The sequence below is a fragment of the Berghia stephanieae genome, chromosome 7, assembly GCF_034508935.2.
Source record: "Berghia stephanieae isolate SIO BIC M18660-M18661 chromosome 7, UCSD_Bste_1.3, whole genome shotgun sequence".
NCBI lineage: Eukaryota > Metazoa > Mollusca > Gastropoda > Nudibranchia > Aeolidiidae > Berghia > Berghia stephanieae.
In genome coordinates this window covers 65,459,523-65,469,547 of record NC_088366.1, presented here as the reverse complement: position 1 = coordinate 65,469,547, position 10,025 = coordinate 65,459,523, and the positions used below count along the sequence as shown (strand labels likewise).

The window sequence follows — 10,025 nt, the reverse complement described above, 5'->3', positions numbered from 1 at the left end:
TATATATATATATATATATATATATATATATATATATATATATATATTTATATATATATATATATATATATATATATATATATATATATATTATATATATATATATATATACATATATGTATAAAATAACCAAAAAAAACTTAATTACAGCCAAACTCAAACTAGATAGCTTTGTTTCACCGAGAATACAAATTCATTTTAAGAAGAGGGAAAAAAAAGTTGCATCGACCGGGAATCGAACCCGGGTCACCCGCGTGGCAGGCGAGTATTCTACCACTAGACCACCGATGCCCACGTTACTGCGACCGAAGAAAGTGATCATAATACCACCACTTATTACCTTATTTAATCCTTCGGTCAAGACGAAATTTGCATCGAGTATTTGCAACACGGTTATATGCGATTTCTTCTTCTAGCCCGTTTTTCAAATAATTACGCATTTCTGACTTGTTAACTTCCACAGTCTCAGAATTACTTGTGCGGCTATGTGGTCTAGTGGTTTGAGACTCGTCGGATCGGATGAACCTGGGTTAGAGCCTCGCTCGGCGCATAGTTGAGTCCTTGGAGAAGGCTCTTTACTCACATGCTCTCACCGTACTCAGGTGTAAAATGAGTACCTGGCCGGTGACAGCGTTGTCTCTGTCAGAAAAAATAAGTTGAAATACCGCCTAACAGGCGTTCATGTTTCGTTCTACATGTTACGTGTTGCTGTTGGATCCTTGTACAGCGCTTTAAGCAAATTTAGTAGATATTGCGCGGTTTAAAAGCTCAATATTCATATTTAAGCTCAATAATTTTTTTCGTCTCCTTTGACAAGATAAAATATGTGTCCATCGCCTCGCTCTGGTATGATATCGGAGAGAACTATTTGGAGGAAGATGATTTTATCTGGAAAATAACAAGACCTGGATATAATTGATTCTTTTTTTTTAATTTAATTAATTTTTGGGTTTTTTTTTTTTTTTACCTCAGGAAAAATATTTTAAAAGACACTCTCCTAAATACAGACATTTATTTTTTGCTCAAATTTAATAACTGAAGATCAAATTTCACTTTCGATGATGATGATGATGATGATGATGATGATGATGATGATGATGATGATGATGATGATGATGATGATGATGATACCTGTCTGATCGACGGTTTCTTAACGCAGCAGCTATTAGGGTAGCAGCTGGGTTTATCAATTCTGTCGGAAAGTACTTGATGTAAACCACCCTTCTTATGTAAAGATAAAACTAGCAATTTCAAGTGTCCCTTTAAAGCAACTGTTTTTGCTGGGATGAACTTCTGCTATATGGGACTTTTAGCTATGAAGGGCTACCGTTTACAGGCAGCTTGACCAGCAATAAGTTATTTATAGGTAGGAGCATATAACGTTCTCTCTCTCTCTCTCTCTCTCTCTCTCTCTCTCTCTCTCTCTCTCTCTCTCTCTCTCTCTCTCTCTCTCTCTCTCTCTCTCTCTCTCTCTCTCAAAAGAAGATTCTCAGGAAATTTTGAGACTGTGAAGAAAACTGAATCCACACAATACGTGGAAAGCAAAGTTGATTTTATACTGCCTTCTCGAATAAAAATACAGACGTGGCTTCAGGGTTTAACCCACTCAACCCTAACACCGACTATATCCGTAGTTTACCGGGGTTACATTTACCCCATGCCTATTTATTTCATTTTTCTGAGACAAATTATAGGCGTTGTATTAAATCTAATGTTTTTAGTTTTTACATGTTAGTGAAAGTTGAATAAAACTATCTATGTACATGCTCATTTTTAATACATTTTTTCCAATTTTAAAAAGTAGCAAAAGTCTCTAGGATTGAGTGAATTAAACTACCTGCACGAAATTTACGATTGTGTTTACAGCATGGTTTGCAGTGATTTAACACCTTGAAAAGTTGACTCGTTCAAACGGGAAGATAAGACCACACGGTTTCAGTGACCAAGATGGCGCTGTTACATAAATTTACCTTTATTCCTTTATTCGTCCCATAGGGGAAATTTGTCTCTAGGGTCTATATTCCAAGGGAAGACTCGAATAACACAGGCGTCAGCCGCAGTGCAGCGTTATACGTTGAAAGAAATCAAGAGCCTTTCCACCCCAAATCCCCCCTCCCCAATAAATAAATAAATAAATAAATAAATAAATGAATGAATAAATAAATAAATAAATAAATAAATAAATAAATAAATAAATAAATAAATAAATAAATAAATAAATAAATAAATAAATAACATTCCCTTTATTCATCCCATTGGGGAAATGTGCCCCCTTCGGGACAATAAAATCCAAATGAGCAAAGCAAAAATAAATGGATTTTTTTAAAAGAAAGAAAATAGAAAGAAAGAAAGAAAGAAAGGGAGAAAGAAAGAAGAAAGAAAGAAAGAAAGAAAGAAAAAACACACACAAAAAACAAACAACCAAACAAAAACAAAAAACAGAAAAAAAGAAAAAACCCCAGATTATGCGCTTTCTAAATGTTCAAGTTTTTTATGCTTACTTCATTAACTCATCTACATAATTATTGTAGATTGATGGTAGATAGGAGGAAAAGGCTGGATGAAGTAAACTGTCGTACTCTGGAAAAACCCATATTTAAAAATTTGGCCAGAAAACTCGTCCTTCAAATATCGATCGATTTAAATGACTCTCATCTTGGCAAAAACTCTCAAACCTGGGACTTCGCGCGAAGTCCCAGATTTGAGAGTTTTTGTCAATATGAGGGTCATTTAAATCGATCGATATTTCAAGGACGGGTTTTCTGGCCAAATTTTTAAATATGGATTTTTCTAGAGTCCAGCCGTAGAGATGTAAGGAAAAAGCAAGACATTGTGAGTAAATTTTGACATAAATAATACCCCGTCAACAAGGGGGGGGGGGGTGATAAAGGGGAGATAACAAGAAAACAATTATCACACACACAACGGCCACAAAACTCTCCACAAGAATGGACGCCATATGGGGTTGTCTACGCCTGCTTTGACCTACGACCTCCTCATGGGGTTGCTAACTGGAAACTTTGAAAGTGAAAAAAGGTGGTTAGTTGTATTTTCAAACTTCGGCAACTATTGAATAATGGTGGAACAATGGACTATGCTGTCAGCTAGTGCAATGTCGTATGTTTGGGTTTTTTTTTCTTTCTCTTCTTTTACCTTACACAGGCACAAGAATTGTAATAATATTGTATCAAAGTATATCGTATTTCTCTTCTGCCATCATCATCGTCACCATCACCATCATTATCATCAACATCGTCACCTTCATTATCATTTAAGTCTTAATACTGGTGTTGTTGGTTTTTAATAGAATCAGTAATCAATTGGACTTTAAATCTTCTCCACACAGAGAGAAACTAGAAAACATCCACATACTGTGTTAAATCAGAACTTCATACAAGTTACAATACTATTCAACTACGACCAAGTCAATAAAAACTAGTAAAATTGGCAACCTTATCCGAGCACAATACTATTTCCTTGATCTCACTTATTTATCAACCCCCCAAAAAAGAACAAGTCTTATTTCCTTCCGATGTCTATAAATAAAGACTAATCTGGCCGTCATTAAAGATCAGAGTGGTGAGCCGTCACCGAAGGAGACAAGCTAACGTCCATCTCCGACCTTATCAGTAGGTGGATTGACCATAATGCTTCACCCATGTCTGCAGACACCGACCATCACGTTCAAAGCTGCTATGCAAATTGTCCTCGATGGTGCTGCACCGTGAAGAACTATTCATGCAATCTATTTCATCTCAATCTAACTGCCACTGTTTCCGTCTTCCGTCCGTTCGTTCTTTGGTTTCAGCTCGGCTCGACTTGGCTTGTCGAAGGCATGGTTGGTGCTCGCACCGCCCGCACGTTCGTTCGCTCGCTCGCGCTTTGTTTTGCATCTAGTTTAGCTGCTGCTGCTGCGCTTACAAAATTATTGTTATGACCACTATGGTCTGTCTGAAGATGAGCGATGTGGATCGTGATGCATTTATTATCGTTGTATAAAAGCATGGGAAGAACAGAGGGGGTGTTGCGGTTTCGAGCCGCCCGGGAAATGATAACAATGTAGAGATGATGAGGATGATGATGATGATGATGATGGCTATTATAATAGAAATTCATGATTTGTTTGCCGTTAGCCACGAGGAGACATTTTTTTTTTGTTCTGTTATCATTTTGTGTGCAAACAAGGTTTGGGATAATAGCAGAGGCGCCATGTTAAGAATGATGAATCCGTTTGCTCAATGGGTTGGGGTGGGGTTTGAAGGGGGGGGGGGTGGTAATTGTTGGAAAGGATGAGGATGAGAAGGATAAATTGCCCGTCGTGCCCCATCAAATAGGAGGCAGACAAAGCGAAAGTGAAAGTAGCAGGTGAGAAAGAATGACAGAATGGGTTATCAATATGGCCGGAAATAAAAGTCTCCTATTACAAATGCAATGACTTAAATTTCTATAGTCTGTCCATCTTTTAAAAAAAATTCTTCTCAGTAATCCAAAAGCGACCTGTGTGGTACGAGTTTGAGCTCATTAAGTTCAATTTTTGTTTGTTTTAGATATAAGGTTATTTTTTTTTTATTCTTGTGTTTATTTTGGGTTTTGTCTTCTTCTTCTTCTTCTTTATTTCTGGCCATTGTTCCACTCAATGTTTATTGTTTTTGTTTTGTTTTGTCATTTTATTGGCTGGCATCATCCTTCGCTCCTGGAGATAGTTCTATGGAACAAAACAATCTTGGACCGACTTTCAAAACTAAAATAGTTTGTAAACATTATGTTCTAACGTGTTTTGTTTAAAAAAGAAAGAAAGAATTGGTAGGAAGAGAAAGAATACAAAAGAAAAAACAATAACAATAGATTAGAAATAATTTCCAAGCCGACTAAACCAAACCGGGGGTTTATGTTATTTCTTGTGCGTGCGCATTCAAGGGAGTAGCCAGTTATTCTCTGCACGCGAGCATGCGCAGACATCTGCTGTAACCCGGTCATTTCTGGCCTCCAATGGTTTGATTACTTCCATCAAGAAAATGGCGACACACGTCAGAACCGCTTCATGACTAGAACTGATTTCCATCACAAAAAAAACTGACTAACTCGTTTACGGGGAGAGAGAGAAAAAAAAAAGGCAAATAATAGCATATAACCAAGACCAGCGGACAAAAAATGTTGGTTTTATCTTTTTTCTTTCCATTTTATTTTTTAGGTGAGGTTTTTGTCCTCTTTTGTTTTTTGTTTTGCTTCATTTTGATTATATTTTCTTTTCAAACGCTTTTTCTTTCTCTCTTTTATTTTCAGCGGCTATAATAACTTTGCGATAGTATGAATAGTGGAAGTGGTTGATGTTGTAGTTGTTGTAATTGTAGTAGTAGTAGTAGTAGTAGTAGTAGTAGTAGTAGTAGTAGTAGTAGTAGTAGTAGTAGTAGTAGTAGTAGTAGTAGTAGGATAAGAAGAGTAGTAAGAGTAGTAGTAGAGTAGTAGTAGTAGTAGTAGAGAGTAGTAAGTAGTAGAGTAGAAGTAGTAGTAGTAGTAGTAGTAGTAGAAGAAGAGTAGAAGAAGTAGAAGAAGAAGAGATAGTAGAGTAAGAAGAAGAAGAGAAGAAGAGAAGAAGAGAAAGAAGAAGAAGAAGAAGAGAGAAGAAGAGAAGAAGAAGAAGAAGAGAGAAGAAGAAGAAGAAGAAGAAAGAGAAGGAAGAAGAGAGAAGAAGAAGAAGAAGAAGAAGAAGAAGAAGAAGAAGAAGAAGAAGAAGAAGAAGAAGAAGAAGAAGAAGAAGAAGAAGAAGAAGAAGACGACGGCACAAGTAATTCTTCCACTATCATTTCGTGGTTTCAAGATCCTGTGAGTGGCAGCCGACCTCCCCGCCACAAACAACCGACAAAGCGTATAATTACAGGATAATGCGGATCGGGACCGTTTAGCGCCGCGCGGAAGCCCGACGGGGCCCGGGCCGGTCGGCCGGATAATGACAGAGTCTGCCAATCTGCGTACAGGAGGACGACAAGCGACTGACAAGCAGCTGACAACTGGATTTGTGAGTCCAGGGCGTTCTTGGACGTCCGGCACTGCTGGGTGTCCAGTGTCCAATGTCCAGCGTCCACTGTTTGTTGTCCCCAATCCCATCATCATGGCTATTATCCGTATTTATTCCATTATTACTGCTATTGTTATTATTATTGTTATTGTTGTTGTTGCTATTGTCTTTTGGACTGTCCGGCTGTCCAGTCGGTCTCCGGTTCTTGGAAGGCGTGGGAATTTATGATTAATATGTATTATTGGCACCAAGAAAACGTCTGACGTCTTCATTCAAGTAGATAAGAGAAAAAAAACAACAAAACAAACAAACAAAAAAAAAAAAAAAAAGCAAACCTAAGTTTTTATAAACTGCAATGCCAACTAAAGGCGTTCAAAGCGCTTTACAGGTGGTACCTAGCCAACAGTAACACTTAACAGGCAGAGCGAGACATGACGCTTGATAGGCGATATCATGATTTTATTTTCCCTACAAATACAACGTTTTTAACGGCCAGATACTCATTTTACACATGAGTACGGTGAGAGAATGTGAGTATAGAGCCTCTCCAAAGGACTTGACTCTATGCACCGCTCGAGACTCGAATACAGGCCCTTCCGATCCAAAGGCGAGTGGCATACCACTAGAACACATGATATTATGCTATTATTATTATTATTATTATTATTATTATTATTATTATTATTATTATTATTATTATTATTATTATTATTATTGGAGGTGTCTTTGGAATATGTCCGTCCGTCCAGTTACAATTAACACAATTGCTCATTGAAATTCCGAAAGTGTCACCAACCGCTGCACGAGCTTACGAGTGCGCTTTGGGAACACATTTTGGATTCCAAAATGCAAGAGTGCGTTAATATCTTTCTTGTATCCCTGTGTATTAGGAAAAATAGTATATTTTTATATTTATTGCCGATCTTCGGACTGGGACGCTTTGGCAGCTTCTCTGATTTGTTGAGTGAGTTCTTTCCACTGATGATGGTCTGCTGCGATGGATCTCAGATGTTCTAAATCCTTTTCGCATCTCAGTAATTGTGTGTCAGCTAGGCGCTTGAGGTCTTTATTTATCGTAGTCTGTGTCATGCTTGTTGTGGGTCTGCCTATTTTGTGTTTGTTATGCCCGCTTTGTGTAAAGAATAACCCCATTGCCTTATTTGTTTGGAATATTTCTGTCTCTGTATTTTGTCTGATGCTTTTCTTATTAGGAAAAAATGTACGGGAAAAAGGGACTGGGCGACGTGTAGGTACTTATTTACAGGTCTGATAACCCAGTTGTTATGGACCCATTGTTAAAATACTAACGAAAGAGTGAAAATGGAGAGACTTCGTCTAGGAACGATGCAGACAATGGACGTTTCGGGTACATGCACTTCGTCAGCATAACAATTCACAAATTAACGTGGAATACAAATAAAACAAATGCAAAATAACTTGTATCGCCTGTACTCAACGGTGGTTGCAGTATGACTGAAACGTTAGGGTGTCCCTGGTCAGTTATCCGTGTGGAAACAGAGGTCAGCGTGAGAAGGAACAGGAACCTTCTAGAAAATAATGGAAGACCCAAGTTGTAGTGGATGTACTCTCAAACACACGCAAAATATTGTCCACTTCAACAATGTTTTTTTTTTTTTAATTTATGGGTTTGTTTTTTTGTTGTTTTTTTGTTTTGTTTTTGGTTTGTTTGTTTTTTTTTTTTTGGGGGGGGGGGGTTCTCTTTGGTTCTTTTTTTTTCTGTTTAAGGTCAATATCCCTATACCTGTTTATTGTCGTATTTAAAAGACGGAGATAATTCTCAATTGGCAAAGCAACGACAAACATTGGGTGTCTCCCATTCCTGAGGTTAGAAAAAAATAAATAAATAAATAAATAAATAAATAAATAAATAAATAAATAAATAAATAAATAAATAAATAAATAAATAAATATATAAATAAATAAATAAATAAAAAACAATGTTAAAACAAGCCCATATATTCGTTCAATTATCAAACTTGAAAATAATATGTGCACTTCGGCTGGGAAGGGGGGGGGGGGGGGGGGGGGGGGATTAAAGGAGGGGGGGGGGGGGTGGCGGGTTTGTCGTATTTTTTTTGGAGTCATTAGGCATGGTAAGACAACCGTGGAATTAGATTCGTCAAACAGGTCAAGACTCAGAATAGAAATGTCATTGGTTGTGGGAAAATTATTGTATTTACCGCCTATCGTCAGATCGTACACGTCAATAGGGTTTTTGGTAAGTATGTCATAGACTTGAAGAAGAAGAAGAAGAAGAAGAAGAAGAAGAAGAAGAAGAAGAAGAAGAAGAAGAAGAAGAAGAAGAAGAAGAAGAAGAAGAAGAGGATGCTGCTGCTGTTGCTGCTGCTGCTGCTGATGATGATGATGATGATGATGATGATAATCAGCATCATCATCATCATCATCATCATTATCATCATCATCATCATCATCATCATCATCATCATTATTATTATTATTATTATTATTATTATTATTATTATTATTATTATTATTATTATTATAACTATTATCATGAATAATAACTCTTAATATCTCTCTCTCTCTCTCTCTCTCTCTCTCTCTCTCTCTCTCTCTCTCTCTCTCTATCTATCTATCTATCTATCATTTTTTTTCTTTTTGACAATACCTTTTTGTTGTTAAACTTTTGACAAAATGTGTGTGTCTGTGTGTTTATAAGTGTGCACGCGCGCGCACGCAAACAAGCACGCACGATTGTCAGTTTTATGTCAGCTAATATCATTATGACATCCAGGCATCTGCTGGACAATTGACAATGACAGAACTGTTCCACACTGGAAAAAAAACGCCAACACGAGTTTTTTTGGGTTTTTTTTTTTTTTTGTTTTTTTTTGTTTTTTTTTGTTTTGTTTTTTCAATTTTTGGCCAGAAAACTGGTCCTTCAAATATCGATCGATTAAAATGACCCTCGTCTTGACAAAAACTATCAAACACGAGATTTCACGGAACTCCCGGGTTTGAGAGTGTTCCACAAGATGAGGGCCATTGGGCCATTTTAACGATCCAAATTTAATTGAAGGACGAGTTTTCTGGCCAATTTTTTTTTAAACGTGTTTTATCTGAGCATGACGTTGTAAGGGTATCGATTACAATTTTACTATTTTGTTTTTGTTTTGTTTTGGTTTGGTTTTTTTTTTTTTTCGTTTATTTTGTTAAAGTCAATTATGCAAATCTCACGCGTGGGCACTGATACAAGGTCACGACCTTACCCATGACCCCAAACAAATCAATCACGTGAATGAGGTCACATGTTCAATGCCCACAAAAACCAATTCATTCATTAAGTGTCCCCCGTGTTGTTGGTTCTCAGTAATCCCACGACGACGAGCTCATCGGGCAGAATACAGAGGATTCCCAACACTGCCATATCTCTCTGGAAAAACCCATATTTAAAAATTTGGCCAGAAAACTCGTCCTTCAAATATCGATCGATTTAAATGACCCTCATCTTGGAAAAAACTCTCAAACCCGGGACTTCGGCGAAGTCCCGGGTTTGAGAGTTTTTGCCAAGATGAGGGTCATTTAAATCGATCGATATTTGAAGGACGAGTTTTCTGGCCAAATTTTTAAATATGGGTTTTTACAGAGTACGGCAAAATGGCGGATTAATTCGATGGAGACATCGGTTTAGTGCTTGAGTTACCCGATTTGACCAAAACACACGCATAGGAAAATGTAGGACAAACAAGAGATTTTGAACTTTTATATAGATAGAATGAAGTTGACGTCACTCGGGTCTTTGTTATTATTGTTTTTTGCCATCCACATTTATGAGTAATTCTCACTAAACTGTATTAGCCAGACTAAAAACGTTTAAGGTTACACACAGTTTTGTGTGTTGGTCCATTATACTTCCGGATGGCAATGTTGTGAACTTCTTAGCCAAGCGCATACTATCTAATATGTATTAACTACAGGGACGAGATGGTCGAGTTGTTAAGGTATTGAACTGTGAACCGGAAGGTCC

General features: G+C 37.2%; 1 non-coding gene across 1 annotated transcript; it reads right to left on the bottom strand.

Moving 5' to 3' along the window:
* Positions 1-220: 220 nt before the first annotated feature.
* Trnag-gcc (transfer RNA glycine (anticodon GCC)) lies at positions 221-291 on the bottom strand. The gene has a single exon. It is a non-coding gene; the product is annotated as a tRNA-Gly (tRNA).
* Positions 292-10,025: the final 9,734 nt, after the last annotated feature.